Below are 24,039 nucleotides of genomic sequence, written 5' to 3' on the forward strand. Positions count from 1 at the left end.
TACAGAGAGGCACAAATCCATAGTTTATTCTATGAAGGCATCCAATCTTACATATTCAACGGTTAGGGTTTTACAGTTTGCACCAATTACCAAGGGAATTCTACATTCTAACCAATCCCCGAGGGATTTTACATTCAAAGATGGCCTATGGATACTAAAAGAGAATGAACCACTAATATTGAAGATAGATAAGAGGGTCTTCCAAGGGGGAGGAAGCTAGATTCCTTTTGTATTCGTCATTTCACAAGCCATTTCTTATCTCTAAGCTATTGTTTTCCAAGGAGCTTGTTCTGAGGATGCAGGGAAACTTTCTTCTGTGTTTTCTGCCCCCCAACAACTCCTCTCTCTGTATTTACCAAAAAGGCACTTTTAGCAACTTTCTTAAAACATTGAACAAAGCATGCAACCATAAATAATACAATAAGAACTACAATTAAAATCAATAAAAGTCCCTTGACCAGAGATGTGGCCCACCCCATCAGTCCCCATTGTCCAAAAAGGTTGTTGAGCCAGTCTGGGGTGGTTTCTACTTTCAAATCCTTCACGAGGTCCTTCAGCTTCTGGATGTTTGCTTGGATGGATGTTGAACGTGAGGAGAGATTGAAGCAGCACATTCCCTCAAAGTCTTCACAGCCATGTCTGTGGGCGAGCAGCAGGATGTCGATTGCAGCTCGGTTTTGCAGGGATGCGTGTCTCGTGGTTTCTTCATCCTTTAAAAGATCTATCAAAGCAGCAGATGTGACATTGGTTTGCTTACTGAGCCAACACCCCAAATAAGTAATTTCACCAAGGGCCTTTGCTGCAGTCACCCACGGAAAGAACAGGGAGACAGCAGCTATTGTGGGTTTGTTCCAATTGTGCAATTTATGGTCACAACTCTCATCAAATTCAGGATAAGATCTTTTTTCGAATTTTGATTCACTCTCCTTTTTCCAATTATGTAATAAGGTAATGTTGGGGGTGAGGGTAGAAAACTTGCCATGGCTACAGAGTCCCCCTGAAGGCGAGAGGGGATTCCAGCCCAAACCCGATCACCACAGATAATAAACATTCCACGGGGTAACGTTTTGGGGTGGATGGAGGATTCAGAGAGAGCATGAGTGGTGTAATTGCACCAATCTGGATAATTGTAGGCTTTGTTGATGGGTGATATGTCTTTGCTGTATGTGTTTCAAATTTGACTCAATCCAGGCCAATTTTGCTTTGGACTTTTGTAGTAAAATTTGACACAGTATGTTACTTTGGAGGACCCCAGCAAATCTAATTCTTGGGGTTCCTCAGGGGCATTTGGCAGTATTTTTGTCCAATGGTCCCAAGTGTCAACCGGATTTGGTCTCTTACCAGTGGTGTGGAGAAGGTCTGAGTTCTGGACCGGACATTCGTCTGCTACAAAGGGAATTCCTACTAAACATTTGGAAAGTGGGTTATCAAGGTTGCCCATAGACAGGCACATGTTATCTTGTTTCCATGTCTTTGCTAAAGTCACCCAGACATTGTGTTTTGGTTGTGGACTGATCCAGCTGAAGGCATGTGGCACGGTGAAGAGGATCCAGGCAGCAGTGAGGACAGCATCAACGGAGATAATTTTCATCTTTGGACAAGGATGGGCCTTCTGATAGGGAATATAAGTAAAATCTGTTATTTTTATGATGGGGGAGAGAGAGTTAGGGTTTTCTCCTTCATATCCTTCCTTTGTCCCTCCCCCCCTCCCTTTTTTTTTTTCTCTAAGGATAGGGAAATGAATACAGGATTAGAGGTTACAGGAAAATCATTGGGGGGAGGGAACTAATACTAGGGTGTTTCAGTAGAGGTAGTAACATTTAACGAAAGGTCACTTTGTGGCCAGACTATGTCTGGCTTATGATTTGCCTGATGCAGCAGAGTGCTGCTTAGTTTTTTGTTTTGTCTGCTGTCTTGTGACAGCACGATCTTTTCTTTGATGTGAAGGTGTTCGGCGGCGTCTTCTTCTCCAAGCAGCACAGGTTTGGTTTTGAGGAAGTCTTGTATTTGACTCTGGGGAGCTTTTGTTGTTGTCTGCTGGAGTAGGTTTTGCCGTGCCTAGGTATGGTTTTATGTTTTTTCCTGGGAACCATCTTGGTCCAGATGGCAGGGAGACGCAAGTGTACCCCCTTCCCCAGGTAATTAATTGGAAAGGTCAGAAACCTGATGTGTTTCTGGGTCTTTCACCAACACTGGTGATTTCTCAGTGAGCTTTGCTTGGGTTGGGTTTGCAAAGTGTCGGAGTATTGGGGGGTCAGGTTCTGACTCAGTTCCATTTAGGAAATTGATGACGTAGAGAGCTTTGCAGAGTCTTTCCACTGGAGATAAAATTTCTGTGTCTCTCCGCTGCGGGTGAAGGACTCTTTTGATGTTCTGATGAGTTCTCTCTACGATGGACTGTCCTGTGGAATTTCCCGGAATGGTCTGAATGTGTTCAATTCCCCATTCACTGAGGAACTCTTGAAATTTGTGAGAGATGTAGGCGGGTCCATTGTCAGTTTTGATTTTTTTTGGAACTCCCAGAGTGGCAAATGCTAGGAGAAAATGCTTGATAATGTGAGTGGCTGTTTCTCCTACATGAGCCGATGCAAAAACTGCTCCATAGAACGTGTCAACGGACACGTGCACATACTTAGACTTTCCAAAAGGTGGGAAATGGATGACATCAGACTGACAAAGCTGGCAGCTGTTCAGGCCTCTGGGATTGACTCCTGTACCCATAGAGGGCACTTGGTAGTTTTGACAGTTTGGGCATGTTGCCACAATGTCTTTTGCTTGGCCTTTTGGAATTTTAAACATTCTCATGAGGGCAAGTACATTTTGGTGGAAAAATGAATGTGACAGCTTTGCTTGAGCAAAAATGTTGGGGATATTGCAGTCTCGACTGGCATGGCCAGTGCGTCCGCTTTCCTGTTTCCCTCCGTAATAAAACCAGGGAGGTCGGTGTGTGACCTAACATGCATAATGTGGTAGGGTAATTTTCTGTGGGAAATGAGGGTTATTAATGAAGAAATCAATTGGTATAATTTTGGATTGGAGATTTCTTTGAGGAAAGTATGTTCTGCTCTCATAGCTATACCAGCTACATAAACAGAATCTGTGACTAAGTTAAAGGGTTTGTCTTTGAATCCCTCCACAATTTGGACATCAGATTCCCATTTGTCAGTTTTGGGGTTTTTCCAAGTTATGACAGACTTGTGAGAGCAACCTGAGCCATCTGTAAAAACAGCTAGAGCTTTGAGATGTCATCTACTTTGAACAAGTCATGGGACCAGATTGAAGGTTGCATTTTGATTAAAAGTTTGTGTTGTGCTATGTGAATAGAAATTTGGCCTGTGTAGCTATCTAGAGCAAATTGAAGGTTTTCATTGGTTTGGAGTAGATTTTCCAAATCTCCCATGGTCAGGGGCAGGTAAATGCATGCGAACTCACACCCTGAAAGAGAGCGGAAGCGGGTTCTGGCCTTGTTTATCAAATGTGCCATGATTTCCTGAAACGTGGTAATTGTCTTTGTGGGCTGATTGCTTGTGAAAATCCATTCAAGGATCAACAAGGGGTCTGTGAGTTGAGGGTCCCATTGAAAAATCAGTCCATAGAAGAGAGGGGCCTTTCCTAAAATGACAAATTGGAAAGGCAGATTTGGCTCAAATCTATGTGCTTGACGTGAAGACAGGGCTTCCTGAACTTTGATGATGGATTGTCGGGCTTCTGGGGTGAGTGTGCGTGGGGAGTTCAGGTCCTCGTTGCCACGGAGGAGGTTGAACAGAGGGGCGAGGTTTTCTGTTGTGAGTCCCAGTAGGGGGCGGATCCAGTTGATGGATCCACACAGGCTGTGTAGGTCTCTTAAAGTCTTTGGGTCATATCAGATGGAGAGCTGCTGGGGTACAATGGTCCTTTCTTGGATTAAAAGTCCTAGATATTTCCAGGGGCTGGTGTATTGTACTTTGTCTTCACGGATTTAAAATCCTGCTTTTTCTATGGTTTGAATGGTTGTTTTGACAGCTTTTTCTAAGTCGGTCTTTTCTGATGCACAAACTAGGATGTCGTCCATGTAGTGATGAATGATTGCTTCTGGAAATTGTTCTCGAACAGGAGCAAGGATGTGTGTTGGAGAGTTTTTGAGTCCTTGAGCAAGGAAGAGCCAGTGGTATCTTTTGAGAGGAGTTTCTCTGTTGAGAGAGGGGAACTGTGGTGCATCTTGGGGATGCAATGGGATGCTGAAAAAACAATATTTGATGTCAATGACCACAAGTGTCCAGTCTCGAGGCAGCATCGATGGGAAGGGCAGGCCAGTCTGGAGAGGGCCCATGTCTTCAATGATGTCGTTGTTTTACGAAGGTCTTGGAGAAGACTCCACCTGTCTGTTCCAGGCTTTTTCAGGATGAAAATTGGAGAATTCCACAGACTGTTAGATTCAACAATGTGGCCTTTTGCCAGCTGTTCTTTAACGAGGGCTTGCAATGCACGCAGTTTGACCTTTGATAGGGGCAACTGTGCCTGCCATTGGGGGTCATCACTCTTCCAGGTGAGACGAGGAGTGGGTGGGACAGTGCATGCTTCAATGGCCCCCATCAAAAATCCCGACTTTGAACTCAGAGAGAAGCCCCCCATTGGGTTAGGGCATCTCTGCCCCATAGGGTGATTGGGGCTCTTACCACGAATGGTCAGATGGTTACCAGTTTTCCTTCAGGCCCTTCGATGACGATGTTGTGTCTGCTTCTCATGGAAATGGCAACTCCCACAATTCCAGCCAGCATGCCTGCTACAGGTTGAAGTTCCCAGTGTGGTGGCCATTCCGAGTGGGCAATGATGGTGACATCAGCACCAGTGTCTATCATTCCTGGTTTCTGAATTTTTTCCCTGTAGCAGAAAAGGCTGCACTCAAGGATGGGTTTGTTTGGACCCATAATTTGTGCCCACATTACTGTAGGGTTGAGAGGGATCCGTTCCATGTGATTTTTTGGAAGCAGGAAGGCTTGTGCTATAGGTGTTTTCTGTGGAAGAAAAAAGGGAATGTCTGTGGAACACAACTGGACAAATATTTCTTTTCCAGGTGCTACAGTTTGTATTTCAGGTAAAACAGAAATTTGTGGTGGACCATGGAAACTATCACCAAGGATTAAAATGTCCCAAGGACCATCCTGTGGTCCATACTTTTCTGTAGGGATATGATAAAATTTTTAATCTGTAATAAAGGCAAAACAGTCACCAATTGTCGGAGGGTTGCCATCGAAATCTCACCAAATGTTGGGTCTGCCTGATGTGGTCTGGAATTTTCAAGGACGATGGTGTTTTTTGTTTGTCACTTGTTATCATTGGGGCTGGGTTGAAGGCAGCTTTTGGTTTGTTGTCTGTGCCCGGAGCTGAAACCGGGCTGCGTTGGAAGTTTTTTGGCTGCTGTTTTTGGTTTTGGTGCCTTTGGGGTTTGTGGTAGTTGTTGTGGGGGTTTTGGGTGGGTGGTTTGTTTGGGCAGTTTTTTATAAAATGTCCAAGTTCCCCACAGTAGAAACAGCGAGCATTGTCTTTGGAGACCATCACTGCAAAGGCTCCAGAGACTCCATCAGCAATGCCCTTGGCAACTGCTTTGGCCACTGCGTTTTCAGTGGACATGTGGCGTGTGCAGCTTTCCACCATCTGCTCGATGGTGGGATCGGTGTCTATAGGTAAAGCTCTTAAAATGGTTTTGCATTGTTGATTTGCATTGCTGAAAGCAAGTTTTCTTAAAAGTTCCTTTTGCGCTTCTGTGCTCTCAGTTTGTTTTTCAAGACCATCCTTGAGCCTTTCTGCAAATTTTATAAAAGTCTCATCTATTCCTTTCTAGCTATTGGAGAAATGCAAGCTAGGAATAGAGTTGTTAGGGGTAAGGAGGAATGAAGTTTTTGCTGCATTAGCAATGTCCTGCAGTGTTTCTTCAGGAATAGAGTTTGCTTGTTCTGAGGGTTTAGAAGATTGGTTTTCACCAGCGAGTTGTTCAACAGTAAAATTCTGTCGATTGGGATCTTTTGAATACTTATCAGATAGTATTTTTAATCGTTTGTTCCAATGCCTTTCCCATAACATAAATTCAGCCTGTGACAGAAGGCAAGTAGCTAGATTTTTGAGATCATGGGGAACCATGAAAAAAGCAGCAAAAAAGGCGTCTAAGAAATTTCTAAAAATGTGTGCTGATCTGACGTGTTCTTTTGCAATTTTTGCCAATTCTGTTACTTGTTTCATGTCAATTGATTGCCATTCTGCTCTGTTTGAGGATCCTCCTCTGTGGCCTCATATATAAATGACAGGAAAGGCAGAGATTCTTTGGGCTAATTGCCAATTTCCATCTTGGGTTGCTTTCAATGGGTACTCTCATCTGTACTACTGGAACTTTATCTCGTATTCCCAAGGGCTCAGATTGGGAAGGGCCTGCTCGGTTAGTGGAACCTCAGGTGTTCACTAACCATGTGGCCTTTGGTAGATTAATCTTTCAGTTCTCCAAAGCTCCCCCACCCAGTTCCTTGAAGGTAGTTTTAAGCAGCCCATTGCACCGTTCAACTTTCCCTGTAGCTGTTGCATGGTAGGGGATATGGTACACCCACTCAGTGCCGTGTTCTCTAGCCCAGGTGTTTATAAGGCTGTTTTTGAAATGAGTCCCGTTGTGTGACTCAATTTTTTCAGGGGTACCATGCTTTTAAAGAACGTGTTTTTCAAGGTTTAAGATGGTGTTTCGAGCAGTGGCATGAGGCACAGGGTAGGTCTCCAACCATCCAATGACGGCTTCCACCATGGTGAGTACATAGCGCTTGCCCTGGCGGGTTTGAGGCAGTGTGATGTAGTCAATCTGCCAGGCCTCTCCAAACTTATATTTGGACCATTGCCCCTTATACCAGAGGGGCTTCACCCGCTTCGCCTGTTTGATGGCAGCGCACGTCTCACAGTCATGGATAACTTGAGAAATACTGTCCATGGTTATATCCACCCCATGGTCTCGTGCCCACTTATAGGTGGTGTCTTTGCCCTGATGACTTGAGGCATTATGGGCCCATTGAGCTAGGAACAACTTTTTTTTGTGTTGCCAATATAAATTTATCTTTGACACTTTTATCTGTGCAGCCTGATCTACTTGCTTGTTGTGTCGGTGTTCCTCATTAGCCCGACTCTCGGGGACATGGGCATTGATGTGACAGATTTTTACAGGCAACTTTTCTACCTGGGTGGTAATGTTTTTTCACTCATTAGCAGCTTAGATTGTTTTTTTTCTATGTTGCTAGTTAGCTTTTTTTCACCTTTCCAGCCAACTCTACAGAGCATTGGCTACCATCCATGAGTCAGTGTAAAGGTAGAGCTTTGGCCACTTCTCTCTTTCAGCAATGTCCAGGGCCAGCTGAACAGCTTTGAGTTCAGCAAGTTGACTCGATCCACCTTCTCCTTCGGTAGTGTCTTGGGGTGACTGTATGATGCTTATATCCCTAAATCGTCTGTTCTGTTGGTGTTGAATATTAAATTCTGCAACTTTTAGACTGGTTCCAGGAGTGAAAGGGCAGAGGGGGGAAGAAGAAGAAGTGCAAAGTTTGTTATCAGAGACTGCACTGGCTCCCCCGCATTCCTGCTCTCAGACTGTGTAGTCTGTGGTGGACAGCGAGAGAGAGAGCTCTCCTTTGCTCTTGGTTAGTTTTTTAGCTAACTGAAGCAGAGAAGCCCCCTGGATTATTTTTTTTGTTGTTGTTTTTTTGGGTTTTTTTTCTTTTTTTTTTCCCTCCTATTTTCCTGGAACTGTCTGAACCTGCTTTGGACTGAAAACCCAGAAAAACACCGGGAGCTCACACCTGTGGCCCACCGGGCCCGGCCTGGGCCGCGGCATCCCCAGCACAGAAGAGACTGAGAGCAGACTGAGTGAGCCGGGCAGCCACGGAAAGAACTCGTCTAAATCTGCCGTCTCTTCGGAACACCGAGAGGTTTTCCTGTTTGATATTGTTCATTGTTGTGTTGGGAGGTGTGTTGCCTGTTGAATAAACAGTTCTTTTTTTCCACTTCTCTCCAATTTTTTTTTTTTTCCTTTTTTTCCCGAGGGACCTCATTCAGAGGTTTCCTCCCAAATTTGCCCTAAACCAGGACAAATACATTTTGGCGCCCAACGTGGGGCTCGAGAAAGTGGAAAAAAACCTGTTCTGATTGCATTTTGATTATATTTACTCTGTATTGGGGTAAAGCAGTCAGTAACCATGTTATTTGAAGTCATGATGTCTGCTGTGTCTGTCGGGGTAGAGGCCTTTATGGGTCTCGGGTCCCTAGGCTTTTTTGAGGTTTTAATACCTTTCTGGTCTCTAGGCTTATTTTCTTATCCAGAGATAGCTCCAGTAGTGTCCCTAACATGCAGTTTTTTCAGTAGAGGAGCACGAATTAGAATAGCTATTGTGCTGGGCTCAGTGATAATGATTTATAGAAAGTTCATAAAGCTACTGGAGTTTGTTCTAGGTATCTATGGTTTATGGTTTCTTTGTCCTACCCTGCATCCCAGTTCTAATAGCATGTTTTGGGGGTTCATTAGTAATTGCACCCAGTTTGTTAGAAGAGGAGCAGGGGATGAGGCTTTTCAGCCTTTGCTTTCTTTTTTCTCCCTCTGTCCTGGTTTTGGGCAAATTTGGGGGAAAACCTCCAGAAGGAGCCCCCAGACAGCAAACCCCACGACTCCTCCCCCCCACCCCACCGGGTTCGGGAAGAATTTCCTCGGAGAAGAGTGGGAGAAAAAACCTGTTTATTTAACAAGCAAGACACTCCCCAGCACAGGGAAAAAAGACAACACCAGCTGACAAAAAAACTCTTTCACCGTTCTGAAGGGATGACAAGTTCAGTCTCTCTGGCGAGTGGTCGCTCAGTTATCAGTCTCTGGCGCTGGGGAATGACTGCTGCAGGTGACAGAGTGTAGACTCCCGGTGTTTCTTGGGGTTTCCCAGGTCCCCGTCCGGAACAGGTTCAGATGGTATCCAGGAGAGGGAGGGGACGGGGTGGAAGAGAAAACAGTCCAGGGAAAAAGTTGGACTGCCTAGCTGAACTAACTAATAAGGAAAAAGCAAGGGCAAAGCGAAGGAAAGAAAAAGAGGCAGAAGCGAGCAAGCAGGCAAGCAAGCAGGCAAGCAAGCAAGCAAGCAAACCGAGCTAAAACCTCTCCTAAACATAGACCATGGGGGAGGTGAGCCGGCTGATAACAAGACAAAACAAAGCTTCACTCTCAGAGTCAGTCCTGGAAGCACAGGACATAATACCAAACATAATCAGGACACACGATTGGAGATACAAACACCATAACATCACCCTAGGACACCCTCGAATCTGTTAAGTCAATTTTTGAGGATGTTCAGTTTCCCCTGAATGTCAAGGAAACTGCATTCCTGGTATTTAATCTAGTAAGCTTCCTCTACACAGCCTGCAGCCTCTCTAGAGTGAGGGCTGAGGTGTCCAGAGAAGCTGATGGGACCCCTGACCCAGGAGTAGGCCCAGGTGTGGAAAATTCTGAGTGGTGTGGGGAATGAGAGAGAATGGGCAGAACTCTGAAGAAATTTTCTGATCCCCCAGCTTGGGAATTTTCACATGAACAAATTCAGAACCCAGACGAGGTGGGGAAATACCTGGAAGAGAAGTGTCATGATGATTCTAATGAAAAAAGGATCATTGCAATAAGCTGAGCCCTAGCATATGCTTATCGCACACTGCTAGATACTGTAGGGCAGCAGAGAGAGGCAGGGGGGCATGGAGATAAACCAGCCAATACCCCAGTCACTCCGGTTGTAGCTAAACCAGATAGTAAACCTAAGCCACTGGCAGTTGCTGCAGGAAGAAAACACACCAGCAAACTGATTGGCCAGTGGACGATGATGATGAGGGGGAAAGACCCTCAAGGCAGGCTTCCGATACAAAATCAGAAGTCAGGGCAACTGGCACAGGATCAGAAGCCAATATTGAGTCCCTATCTCTGAAAGACCTTCGTGGCCTGAGAAAGGATTACACCCGACGACCTGATGAATCTATAATTAGTTGGCTGGTCCGTCTCTGGGATGCTGCAGGCGAGGCTACAATTCTGGATGGCACTGAAGCCAGGCATTTGGGATCCCTGTCACATGATCCAGCTATTGACCAAGGAATGATGAAGGGGGCTAATCCTCAGAGTCTCTGGGCATGGGTCCTGGAAAGTGTGGCACAAAGATACCTGTGTGCAGACGATCTCTATATGCAGCAAACCCAATGGAAGACCATAAAACAAGGGATTCAACGCTTAAGAGAAATGGCAGTGGCAGAGATTGTCTTTTCAGATGACCTAACAACTAGGAATCCAGACTTGGTACCATGTACACCTGTGATGTGGCGAAAACTTCTACGACTTGGGCCACAAGAATACTCTTCTGCTTTAGCAATAATGAAGGGGGATGACAGGGAGGAGACCATGCTTGATATGGCGAAAAAGCTCCGAGCATATGCAGATGCTGTGCATGGCCCAACACATGCCAGAATTGCAGCTGTGGAAACACGTCTGCAGAAATTAGAAGACAGGATGGAGGAGAATCATAAGAAACTCAGGAAGGAGATTAAAGAGGACATTCTCCAAATCTCGGCTATACGGATCAAAGGTTCTGGCCCCAAACGTAAACGCTCCCCAGATGGGGAGAGAAGACCCTTCTCACGAACTGAATTGTGGTCTTTCCTGCGTGATTCTGGAGAAAACATGAAGAAGTGGGATGGAAAATCTACTACTGCTCTGGTAAAACGGGTACTTTAATTGCAGGACAGCGAGATGCAGAGAGGGACTTCCACTAAAAGGGAAGCAGCTCCAGTCGCCTGTAGCCAAACTGCCAAGTACGATGATAATGATGATGATATGTCCGATCCCCTTGAAGGAACCTCCAAGACATATGCTCAAGGAAAGAAATAATAACCAGGCTTAGAGGGGCCCTGCCTCTAGCCAGGTAGAGGCTAGGGAAAACCGTGTTTTTTGGACTGTGTGGATTCGTTGGCCTGGCACATCTGAACCACAAAAATATAAGGCCTTGGTTGACACCGGTTCGCAGTGCACACTAATCCCATCAAGACATGTGGGGAAAGAATCTGTTTCTATTGCTGGTATAACAGGGGGATCACAGGATTTTACTTTGGTGGAAGCAGAGGTGAGCCTGACTAGAAATGAATGGAAGAAACACCCTATTGTGACTGGCCCAGGGGCCCCACGCATTTTGGGCATAGACTTCCTCCAAAATGGGTATTTCAAAGATCCAAAGGGACTCAGGTGGGCTTTTGGAATAGCTGCTGTAGAGGCAGAGGGCATTAAACGATTGAACACCTTGCCAGGACTATCCGAAAACCCATCTGCAGTAGGACTCCTGAAGGTGAAGAAGCAACAAGTGCCAATTGCCACCTCAACAGTGCACCGCCGGCAGTACCGGACAAATCGAGATGCCGTGATCCCCATCCACAAGATGATCCGTGAGCTGGAGAGCCAAGAGGTGGTCAGCAAAACCCACTCACCCTTCAACAGCCCCATCTGACCTGTGCGTAAATCTGAAGGAGAATGGAGATTGACCGTAGACTATCGTGCATTGAATGAGGTGACTCCACCACTGAGCGCTGCTGTGCCGGACATGCTGGAAATGCAGTACGAGCTGGAGTCCAAGGCAGCCAAGTGGTACGCCACTATCGATATCGCCAATGCATTTTTCTCCATTCCTCTGGCAGTAGAGTGCAGGCCTCAGTTTGCTTTCACATGGAGGGGTGTGCAATACACGTGGAACCGACTGCCCCAGGGGTGGAAACACAACCCCACCATTTGCCATGGGCTGATCCAGGCTGCATTAAAAAAGGGTGATGCTCCAGAACATCTGCAGTACATCGATGATATCATCGTGTGGGGGAACACAGCAGCAGAAGTATTTGAAAAAGGAAAGAAAATCATCCAGAGTCTCCTGAAAGCTGGTTTTGCCATCAAGAAAAGCAAAGTCAAAGAACCTGCCCGAGAGATCCAGTTCCTGGGAGTGAAGTGGCAAGATGGACGGCGCCAGATTCTCACTGAGATCATCAATAAGATCACTGCAATGTCTCCACCAACCAGCAAGAAGGAAACACAAGCTTTCCTAGGTGCCATAGGTTTTTGGAGAATGCACATTCCTGAGTACAGTCAGATTGTGAGCCCTCTTTACCTGGTCACCCGCAAGAAGAACGATTTCCACTGGGGCCCTGAGCAGCAGCAAGCCTTTACCCAGATCAAGCAGGAAATTGCTCATGCAGTAGCCCTTGGCCCAGTCAGGATGGGGCCAGATGTGAAGAACGTGCTCTACTCTGCAGCCGGGAACCATGGTCTGTCCTGGAGCCTGTGGCAGAAGGTGCCTGGTGAGACGCTAGGCCGACCACTGGGATTCTGGAGTCGAAGCTACAGAAGGTCCAAGGCCAACTACACTCCAACAGAGAAGGAGATCTTGGCCGCCTATGAAGGTGTCCAAGCTGCCTCAGAGGTGGTTAGCACAGAAACACAACTCCTCCTGGCACCCCGACTACCACTGCTGGGGTGGATGTTCAAAGCAAAGGTTCCTCCTACCCACCATGCCACTGACGCCACATGGAGTAAATGGATTGCCCTCATCACACAACGCGCCCGTATTAGAAACCTGAATCGCCCTGGGATTTTGGAGATAATTACCAACTGGCCGGAAAGTGAAAACTTCGGTCTTGCCGATGAAGAAGAACAGGAACAAGTGACCCGGGCCGAAGAAGCCCCACCGTATAACCAACTGCCAGCAGATGAAACATGCTAAGCTCTTTTCACTGATGATTCCTGCCGCATCGTGGGGATGAACCGGAAGTGGAAAGCAGCCGTATGGAGCCCCACACGACAGGTCGCACAAGCTACCGAAGGAGAAGGTGGATCAAGTCAACTTGCTGAACTCAAAGCTGTTCAGCTGGCCCTGGACATTGCTGAAAGAGAGAAGTGGCCAAAACTCTACCTTTACACTGATTCATGGATGGTAGCCAATGCTTTGTGCGGTTGGCTGGAAAGGTGGAAAAAGGCTGACTGGCAACGTAGGAGAAAACCAATTTGGGCTGCTGACGAGTGAAAAGACATTGCCACTCGGGTAGAAAGGCTACCTGTAAAAGTCCGTCATGCAGATGCCCATGTCCCCAAAAGTAGAGCTAATGAGAAGCAGCAAAACAACAAACAGATAGATCAGGCTGCACAGATAGAGGTGTCGAAGATAGATTTAGACTGGCAGCACAAAGGAGAGCTGTTCCTGGCTCGATGGGCCCATGATGCCTAAGGCCACCAGGGTAGAGATGCCACCTATAAGTGGGCACGAGACCGAGGGGTGGATCTAACCATGGACAGTATTTCTCAAGTTATCCATGACTGTGAGTCGTGCGCTGCCATCAAGCAAGCCAAGCGGGTGAAGCCCCTCTGGTATGGGGGGCGATGGTCCAAATATAAGTATGGAGAGGCCTGGCAGATTGACTACATCACACTGCCCCAGACACGCCAAGGTAAGCGCTATGTACTGACCATGGTGGAAGCCACCACTGGATAGTTAAAGACCTACCCTGTGCCTCATGCCACTGCTCGGAACACCATCTTAGGCCTTGAGAAACAAATTTTGTGGAGACATGGTACCCCTGAACGAATTGAGTCAGACAATAGGACTCATTTCAAGAATAACCTTATCAACACCTGGGCCAAAGAACACGGCATTGAGTGGGTGTACCATATCCCCTACCATGCACCAGCTGCAAGGAAGGTAAAGAGGTACAATGGACTGTTAAAAACCACTTTGAAAGCATTGGGTAGGGGATCTTTTAAGAATTGGGAGTAGCATTTAGCAAAGGCCACTTGGTTAGTTAACACCCGAGGTTCCACAAATCAAGCAGGCCCTGCCCAGTCTGAGTCCTTGCATACAGTAGATGGAGATAAAGTCCCAGTGGTGCATGCCAGGGGTTTGTTAGGGAAGAAAGTTTGGATCAATTCTGCCTCAAATACAGACAAACCCATTCATGGGATTGTTTTTGCTCAAGGACCAGGTTGCACATGGTGAATAATGCAGAAGGATGGGACAACACGATGTGTACCTCAGGGAGATCTAATTGTTGGGTGAGAACCATATGTAAATATTACTATTGAATATCACTGTCATTGTTTGTCTATAGCTGTATCTTGTATATGTATGTGTGTATGATAATGATGTATGTGTTTATAGAATTAGTGTGTGTATCAGATATGGTAGTAAGCTGACGATTTGGGGATAAGGGGTGGAATGTCTTGGGGTGACTGTATGATGCCTATATCCCCAAATCGTCTGTTCTGTTGGTGTTGAATATTAAATTCTGCAACTTTTAGACTGGTTCCAGGAGTGAAAGGGCAGAGGGGGGAAGAAGAAGAAGTGCAAAGTTTGTTATCAGAGACTGCACTGGCTCCCCCGCATTCCTGCTCTCAGACTGTGTAGTCTGTGGTGGACAGCGAGAGAGAGAGCTCTCCTTTGCTCTTGGTTAGTTTTTTAGCTAACTGAAGCAGAGAAGCCCCCTGGATTATTTTTTTTGTTGTTGTTTTTTTTGGGTTTTTTTTCTTTTTTTTTTCCCTCCTATTTTCCTGGAACTGTCTGAACCTGCTTTGGACTGAAAACCCAGAAAAACACCGGAAACTCACACCTGTGGCCCACCGGGCCCGGCCTGGGCCGCGGCATCCCCAGCACAGAAAAGACTGAGAGCAGACTGAGTAAGCCGGGCAGCCACGGAAAGAACTCGTCTAAATCTGCCGTCTCTTCGGAACAGCAAGAAGTTTTGCTGTTTAATACTGTTCATTGTTGTGTTAGGAGGTGTGTTGCCTGTTGAATAAACAGTTCTTTTTTTCCACTTCTCTCCAAATTTTTTTTTTCCTTTTTTTTCCCGAGGGACCTCATTCAGAGGTTTCCTCCCAAATTTGCCCTAAACCAGGACAGGTAGCTTGTGCGACCTGTCTTGTGGGGCTCCATACGGCTGCTTTCCACTTCCGGTTCATCCCCACAGTGCGGCAGGAACCATCAGTGAAAAGAGCTTAGCATGTTTCATCTCCTGGCAGTTGGTTATATGGTGGAGCTTGTTCGGCCCGGGTCACTTGTTTCTGTTGCTCTTCCTGGGCAAGACCTTCCGGCCAGTTGGTAATTATCTCCAAAATCCCAGGGCGATTCAGGTTTCCAATACGAGTGCATTGTGTGATGAGGGAAATCCACTTGCTCCATGTACCGTCAGTAGCATGGTGGGTTGAGGGAACCTTTCCTTTAAACATCCACCCCAGCACTGGTAGTCGGGGTGCCAGGAGGAGTTGTGTTTCCATGCCAGCTACCTCTGAGATGGCTTGAACTCCTTTATAGGCAGCTAAGATCTCCTTCTCTGTTGGAGCATACTTGGCCTTGGATCCTCTGTAACTTCGGCTCCAGAATCCCAGTGGTTGGCCTCACGTCTCACCAGACATTTTTTGCCAAAGGCTCCAGGACAGACCATGTGTGATAGGTTGACTTAGGAAGAAGAAACTCAGAAGAGGTTCTTCCTAAGGGAATTTCCTCTGTGGCGGTTGGGATACCTGCAACAGCCAATTAGAGAAAGTTAATTCGCTCTGTGCACACACATTTTGAAGGAGGTAATCCGGAACTGGGTCTCTTTGTCTTTCCGGTGGCTGAGCAGGTAACATCAACCCGAGCTTCCCCCTCCCCCATGTGGGGGGGGGGAGGCTCGGGAGGCCGCTTGGGCCCCATTTGCCAACGAGGGGGACCCGATGGCCGGGGGGAGAAAAAGTTGTGTGATAAGACCTTCACAGCTTCCTCCTCCACGGGCCTGCGGCTCCGGCGTGGGGGGAAGGCCGATTCTTGCTGCTGCCGGACGGGCCGAGCCTGCCCAGGTGGCCTGCAGCCCAGCCCCAGAAAGGCTGATTAACACCTCAGCTGCCCCCCCAGCACAGCCTGAGCCTGGCCCAACTCTTGTAGTTGTGTTAAACTTTAACTCTTTAGTGTTCAGATAAGGTTTGCAAAGCCTCCAGCCTTTCCTTTGAATATGAAAGGGAATAAGAAGATTTCTGAAGTCAGTGACGTAAGAGCTAAGTTTTTAAGATGAACAGAGAATGAGAAGATGCTGAAATGGCTGAAAATCTTTTTGTAAAATTGTAGGGATGAACTGATGTACTGAATATTCCTATAAACCATGGAAAGAGACATGGGGGGATGGAAATGTTCCATTTAATAGATGATTTTACTAAAGAGCACCTGTGTTGAGAATTTCTGCCCTGAGAAAAGAAAGGGATTTTGGTTTTCTGAAGATAAAGCCTGAGCAGAGAGAAAGAAGACAGAGAGAATCTTTGCTGTTGAACATTTCATTCTTAAAAGTAATACCCCATGAGACAGACATGGCCCACATCTACAGCTTTGGGACGGCTGTAGAGTTGGGAGGAGCGTCACGGTTGCAGGTTCCCGGGCGGATGCAAATCGTGAAAGATAAAACCACAAGAGAACTCTTTTTCCTTCTTGTGGGAAAAACCCCTACAGCTTCAACAAGAAGAGGCTTCTCTCTCCAAAAGTGAACTGAGAAAGACTAAATTGGGGACTGACCGAAGTATTTGTTATATGTTTGTTTTGTTGTTATGAAGCTTGGGAGAGGGAGGGAAGGAGTGATCTGAAAAATCTTATTCTGAATTTTTTTTCCCTTTCTTTTTGTTTGTGAAGTTAATAAATTTTCTTTTATACTCTCTCAAGTTTTAGGCCTGCCTTGCTCTTTTGCTCCTGGTTCTGTCTCACAACAGGAAAAATAAGTTTATTTAAATTGGGAAATCAAAATTAAACCAAGACACCATGTTTCCTGGCTGCAGAGTAAAGCATGTTCCTTACTTCTGGTCCCTTTCTGACTGGGCCAAGGACCACCGCATGAACAATTTCTTGCTTGATTTGGGCAAAGGCTTGCTGCTGCTCAGGGCTCCAATGGAAATCGTTCTTCTTGTGGGTGACCAGGTAAAGAGGGCTCACAATCTGACTGTACTCAGGAATGTGCATTTTCCAAAAGCCTATGGCACCTAGGAAAGCTTGTGCTTCGTTCTTGCTGGTTGGTGGAGACGTTGCAGCGATCTTATTGATGACCTCACTGGGAATCTGGCGCCATCCATCTTGCCACTTTACTCCCAGGAACTGGATCTCTTGGGCAGGCCCTTTGACTTTGCTCTTTTTAATGGTGAAGCCAGCTCCCAGCAGAATCTGAATGATTTTTTCTCCTTTCTGAAATACCTCCATTTCCGTGTCCCCCCACACAATGATGTCATCAATGTACTGCAGATGTTCTGGAGCTCCACCCTTCTCCAGTGTAGTCTGGATCACTCCATGAGAGATGGTGGGACTCTGTTTCCACCCCTGGGTCAGTTGGTTCCAGGTGAACTGCACAGCCCTCCAGGTGAAAGCAAACTGAGGCCTGCACTCTGCTGCCAGAAGAATGGAGAAAAATGCATTGGTGATGTCAATGGTGGCGTATCACTTTGCTGCCTTAGACTTTAGCTTGTACTGCAGTTTCAGCATGTCCGGCACAGCAGCGCTCAGTAATGGAGTCACTTTATTTAATGCACGATAGTCCACGGTTAATCTCCATTCCTCTTCAGATTTACACACAGGCCAAATGGGGCTGTGGAAGGGTGAGTGAGCCTTACTGACCATCTTTTGGCTCTCCAGCTCACTGATCATCTTATGGATGGGGATCACGGCATCTCGATTCGTCTGGGGCTGCCGGCATTGCACTGTCGAGGTGGCAATTGGCACCTGTTGCTCTTCCACCCTGAGGAGTCCCACTGCAGATGGGTTTTCTGATAGCCCAGGCAGGGTGTTCAACTGCTTAATGCCCTCTGCAGCCACAGCAGCTATTCCAAAAGCCCACCTGAGTCCCTTTGGGTCTTTGTAATAGCCGTTCCCGAGGAAGTCTATGCCTAGAATACATGGTGCCTCTGGGCCAGCCACAATTGGATGTTTCTGCCACTCTTTCCCAGTCAGGCTCACCTCAGCCTCCAGTAAAGTAAATTCCTGAGATCCCCCCGTAACCCCGGCAATTGAAACAGGTTCTTCCCCGACATGTCCCAATGGTATTAATGTACATTGCAAACCAGTATCAACCAATGCTCTGTGTTCCTGGGGCTCTGATGTGCCAGGCCATCGGATCCACACTGTCCAAAAGACCTGTATTTACCGTGCCTCTCCCTGGCTAGAGGCAGGGCCCCTCTAGCCCTGGTTATTATTTCTCTCCTGGGCATACATACTGGAGGTTCCTTCAAGGGGATCTGACAGATCATCTTCCCTTCTGTAATAGCCTGCACCTTGGTCATGGGAGGCTGAGACTACTTTCATTTTAGTGGAGGTCCTTTGGTTAGTGTTTCTTTCTCTGAGTTGACGCAACTGTGCTGCCAGAACAGAAGTGGGTTTCCCATCCCACCTTCTCATGTCTTCACCATGGTCACACAGAAAGAACCACAGGTCAGGACGTGGGGTGTACTCGCTCTCCCTAGCTGGGGAGCATTGGGCTTTAATTTTGGCGTCCATGATTCGCACTGGTGCTGCACTGATCTTCCTCACCTCTTCCCTTATCTCCTTCATCTCCTCCTTAAATTCTTTTTTTAGTTCCTTAACTACAGCAGAGACATGAGCCTGCACTGCTCCAGCCATCATACTCTCAAAATTTCTGAGCCTGTTGGCAACAGAACCCACTGTCACTTGGTTGGTATCAGCATTAATCATTGCAATAAAGGGGGTATATTGAGATGGGCCCAGGTTTGCCAGTTTCCTCAACATCTGCCCTGTGCACCTGACCTTGTCAGGGTCATTGTCATGCTGTCCATCCCTCCCAAGGAGCACCTCCAGTACTGCCACTTCTCTCAGCTGTTGGATCCCTTCCTCAAGGGTATTCCAACGCGTTCTCTGGTGGTGTTCCTGCATTCTTTCCCTGTGGACAAATCTCTCTCTCACACTCATTAAAAGTCACTCCCAGAGGGAAAGGAGACCTGTCTCCCTTACAAATACTTGGTCCACACCTGAGTCCTGGGTCAAGGCTCCCAAATTCCTTGCCTCAGTACCATCCAGTTGCACACCTGTACCCATAAGGTCCCAGACCCACAGTAACCAGGTTGTAAAAGGCTCACGGCCTCGTCATACAATGTCTTTTCGCAGGTTACGGAGACTCTCGTATGACAGGGACTCGGTGATGATCTCAACTTCTGGCTCCCCTGCTGGTTGTGAGGGGCCCCCTTCCTGACCCTTATTATCTAGGTGCCTTGTTTTCATCTTAGACTTCCTAGTTTCCACAGGGGCAACTGCTGCTGGTTGTTAGTGCCCTTGCAGTTCAGCTGGAACCTGGACAGATGTAACGTCTGTGTGTCCCACTGCTGCACCATCAGAGTCTCCCTCTTTAAGGCAGGGGGAGGGTTTCTCACCAGCTGGGGAAAGGTACTCCTTCAGCATCTGGTTCATCTCACATATCTCCTTTGCTAGAACCCCACCCACTCCGGGTGGTTCCTTTCTGAGGTGGGCTGTGGGGCAGGGTCAGGCTCTGGGGTAACATCCCTAGTCTCTGGGACAGGATCAGGATCTGGGGCAGCATCACAATTTCCTGGGGTAGGTATCAGGGTTGTTATCCAAGTCAATCTCCCCTTATCTCTGAATGTTAGATAGAACAGGTTTAACAGGGATATCAGCAACACCAGTCACAGTATAATGTCATTGGCATTTAGAGCGGATTTGAACCCCTTGAACACTGGTGGGGTGGACTTCAAAAACTGTGTGATGGGTTGGGAGAAAATTTCACTTCCTATCACTTCCTCACAGTAAGTACCATTATTGAAGTAGCCACAGAAACACAAAGAGTGCGATAGCTCTGAATCCATGTGGCCATCTTCCAGAGAAAATTAAAAATCCATGAATTCTTCAACTGATCAACCCACAAAATGAACTGGATAATAACCACAGTAACGTTGGTTATGAGACTCATGTTTAAAAAAGGGCTTGCAAATGGGAGAGTGACCACATGGAGGCCAAACCAGGGTAAGCTGGACAGCATGGTGTCACCTACCACAAACTTGGGTAACTTAAGAACTGTTATTTCCTTTTCTACCCCTCTCAATGCCCTCAGGCAATGCCCCACGTTGGGTGCCAAAATCTGTCTCGGTTTGAAAGACAGGTATTTTGCTAAGGAAAGTCAAGAAACCTTTTTTTCCTGAGATGGAGAGTGCAACCCCCTCCCTTCTAATTATTATAGTTTCAAATCAGAGGCTTTCAGGCAGAAGATATGGGGATAGAAATAACAGTTCTTTACTGATATCTAACAAGGCAAAATAGCAGAAACAACAACAGCTATAAAAATTGACAACAAAACAGAACAGTATAGCTCAGTTCCAGTCCCTTTCTGGCCACAGGCCCTCTCTCCCTGCGCTCAGTTATTGGTGCTGTAGGCAGGGCAAGTCCTACGCAGTTGAAGAGGGCTGGAGTGGTGGCGGCAGTGGCCCTGGATCCCCAAATTTCCCCCTTAAATCCCCAATTTTATTCCTTGAAACCCTCCCAAATTCCTCCACATTTCTCAGGTGAGCTCAGGTGACTCCCAGATGAGCTCAGGTAATTCCCAGATGACTTCTCTGTCCCCATCTCCAGCACCAAGGCCAACCTGGACCCCAAATTTTCCCTTTTAAATGTTCCAAAATTCCCTTAAACCCCCAAAGTTTTCCTTCAACTTTCTTTGAAATTGCCCCAAATTTCTCAGGTGAGCTCAGGTAACCCCTAGGTGAGCTCAGGTGACCCCGGGTAACTCTCAGGTGAGCCCCAGGTGACTTTTCCACCCATTTTTGGCACTGAGGTCATCCTGGACCCCCAAATTTCCTCCTTAAATCCCAAAATTTCCCTTTCAGTGCCAAAAATTGATGGAAAAGACCCCTGGGGCTCACTTGGGAGTCACCTGGAGTCACCTGAAAAATTTGGGGAGTCCAAGGGCAAATTTGAAGGGGAAACCCGGGGGGGTTTGAGTGTTTCAGCAGGAAATTTGGGGTCCAGGGTGCCCTTAGTGCTGGGGGAGGGGGCAGAGAGGTCACCTGGTAGTCACCTGAGCTCACCTAGGTTCACCTGAGCAACCTGAGGGTTTTTAGGGAGGAAATTTGGGGGATTTCAGGGGACTTGGGGGTGGGGGGTTGAGGAAGAAATTTGGGAAATTTGGGGGTCCAGGGTGGCCTTGGTGCTAAATAGGGGGTGGAAAAGTCACCTGGGGCTCACCTGAGCTCACCCGGGGGTTACCTGAGCTCACCTAAGAAATTTGGGGCGAAATTTGGGGATTTCGGGGCTGTTTAAGGCAAAATTTTGGGGGGTTCAAGAGGTCCAGGTGCTTTTGGGTGATCTTGGCGCTAAAGAGGGGACACTGAGCTCACCTGGGCTCACCTGAGGAACTGGAATTGATTTCAGGGGAAAAAAATGACGATTTAAAAGAGAAAATTTCAGGATTTGGGAAAAAATTTGAGGGAGAGAAATTTGGGGATTTAGGGAGTCCAGAGTGTGGGGGAGGGGGCATTGATGTCACCTGAGCTCACCTGAGAAAATCTGAGCTCACCTGGGCTCACCTGAGGGTCAAGTGGAAAAATTCTGGGGAATTTTTGAGAAATTCGAGAGAAAATTTGGGGATTTCAAGGGATTTGGGAAAGAATTTGGGTCATTTTTGGGATCCCAAGTAAGTTTTGGTATCCCAGGTGTGCCAGGTGTGCCACCCTCACCTGGCCTGGCCCATGATGCCATCAGAAACCTTAACCAGGTGATCTTTGAGTGAATTTGGGGTGGATTTTGGTAGAATTTCATGGAACTTAGGTAAAATTTAATAGGAATTTTTGGGAATTCCGGGCTCCCGGGTGTGTGCAGGTGTGCCACCCTCACCTGGCGTGGCCCATGAAGCCGTGGTAGAGGAACCTCTGGCGCTTGGACAGGTGGCACCTGAGCACGTGTTTATACTTCTTGGGCATCTGCTTCTCCACGTCCACCTTGAGCCAGTGCAGCAGGAACAGTCGTAGCACCTGGAGGGGACACCTTCCACAAGTGGGGAACAGGTGTGCCCCAAGTGTGCCCCAGTGTGCCGAAAGGCAACCAGGGTTCTAGGTGGTGGTAGCTTGGGTCTGGGAGAAATCCTGCTCCGTTTGGAAGTACCAGTCATTACATTACTTAAAGCTACCTACTCACAGTGTCCACTCCACTGCTACACCCATTTTCTGGCCACCTTGAAATGACTGAGCAGTCTTACTGTTTCCAGCATTCCTCAGGGGTACATGACCACCGTCCCTACCCTTCTAAAGTTGAGCAACCTAATTTAAAAGTAGTACCAGCAATACCAGTTTACCTAAAAATCATTTGCTCCACCAACAAAATCCAAGCAAGCACCGGTAAGAAGTTTGAAGACTTTCACATATTTTTACAGTGGGATTTTTGTTTTGTGGTAGTGTGCTGCCTTCCTGAGGCTACTATGGGTGGAAGCTGCTCTCGCCGACAGCTGACCTCCAGATTCAGTGTGCGTTACGTCTCCTTCCCAGTACGGGCGGGAAAACGCCTCGGGGGAGCGCGGCGCTGGGCGGGAGCGGCCGGCACCGACCCGAGCGCACTCCCCACGCCCGACGGTCCGCGCCGCTGCGGCAAGGAGGGCACCCTCAGCAAAGGTGCCCACCCCTCATTGCAGTGGGAAGGCCGGCCTCGGCTCCCCTCTTTCACCACCGGCACCGGCCGTCTCGGCAGTCCCAGCAGCCCCTTGCTGCAGCTGCCTCTGGCCACACACCTGGCTGTGCACTGCCTGGCAGGCCCCGCCGCTCCACGGGGTCACACGGCACCCGCCGGGCTGCTGCCGGAGGCGGCCGTCGAGCGACAGGAAGCAGAAGCGCACGGCGCCGCGCCACTCACCGTCCAGCCCGGGAGCTCCTCTCTTTGCGCTACCACGAACTCGCCGGCCCGCCCCGCCTGCCCCATGGCCTGCCACGCAACGCGAGAGTTCCGCGAGACCCAGGCGGAGCCAGAGAGCTGCCCTGCCGGAAGAGCTGCGGGGGTGGCGGGCTTCTGGCGAGGCTGAGCGGGCGGTGGGCGCGGACGCCCGTGAGTGCACAGCCGGGGACGAGCGGCAGACGAGGTGGAGAGATGGAGAGATGGAGGCGGCAGCAGCTCACCTTTAAAAGGCTGATGGTTCCCCAGCCGCCCGCTCCGTACTCCCTCCGCTGCTGTCGAGAGGGGGCCCCGGCCCTACCCTCGCTGGTAGCGAGGTGGCTCCGCAGTCCCCGGGCAGCCCTGGGGAAGCAATGGAGTGCTGCGGGCAGTCCCGGGGCTGTGCAGCAGTACATACCACACGCGAGAGAGCCGTCAGGAACTGCATTACTCCTCTCCAAGGGCTGTGGGGAATCCCGCAGCAGGTCGCTGCTGTTAGAAAACATAATCCACGATGCCAGAGGTTTCTGCCCAAAAAGGAGACAGATATGTCCTGTAACTTTATTCCAATAAAGGAAGAGATCATGGGGCATTTCCCATGGGGTCTCTCAGATGGTTGGTGGATGCAGCCCCCATTTTATCTTAAGTTCTTGCAGCTTCACCCTCTTCCCCACTGGATGAGGTAATCAGAAGGAATAGACTTCCTGAATCACCTACTCTACACCCCACTCTAATATGAACTCTCACTTTTGTTATATAAAAGAAAGGAAAATAAACTCTTCCTAATTCTATTAAGTCTCTCTTCTCTTGGTCTAGGTTCAGGAATTTAACATGGCCTTGGATGAGCAACAGTCTCTGTTGATTAGTAATAGTTTCTAGAACTAAGAGTTTCTTCTGTTACTTCATTATCTATAGGTTCCTGGCCTTGTCTACTAGCAGATTGACATGGTCTGTTTGAAAAGACACATTCATGTTACTCCTTTCTCTCCTACACATTCTTGGTGATGAGATGGCTCCCACTGGCACTGCACCCCACAAATGACGCCTGCGCACACACACCCTCAGCCCTCCCAGACACACACATACCCCACACACCTCGGCACACAACCCTCCACACACACACAGG

The 24,039-nt window shown here is 47.9% G+C and overlaps 1 pseudogene across 1 annotated transcript; it reads right to left on the minus strand.

The window, feature by feature from the left end:
* On the minus strand, positions 1 to 22,957 carry LOC148220393 (uncharacterized; annotated as a pseudogene). The gene is made up of 2 exons (XR_015798858.1): positions 22,899 to 22,957; positions 1 to 1,612 (listed from the first exon to the last, which is right to left on the minus strand). The product of XR_015798858.1 is annotated as an uncharacterized LOC148220393 (transcript).
* Between the last annotated feature and the right edge of the window lie 1,082 nt (positions 22,958 to 24,039).

This window comes from Sturnus vulgaris, chromosome W (genome assembly GCF_052056855.1).
Source record: "Sturnus vulgaris isolate bStuVul1 chromosome W, bStuVul1.hap1, whole genome shotgun sequence".
NCBI lineage: Eukaryota > Metazoa > Chordata > Aves > Passeriformes > Sturnidae > Sturnus > Sturnus vulgaris.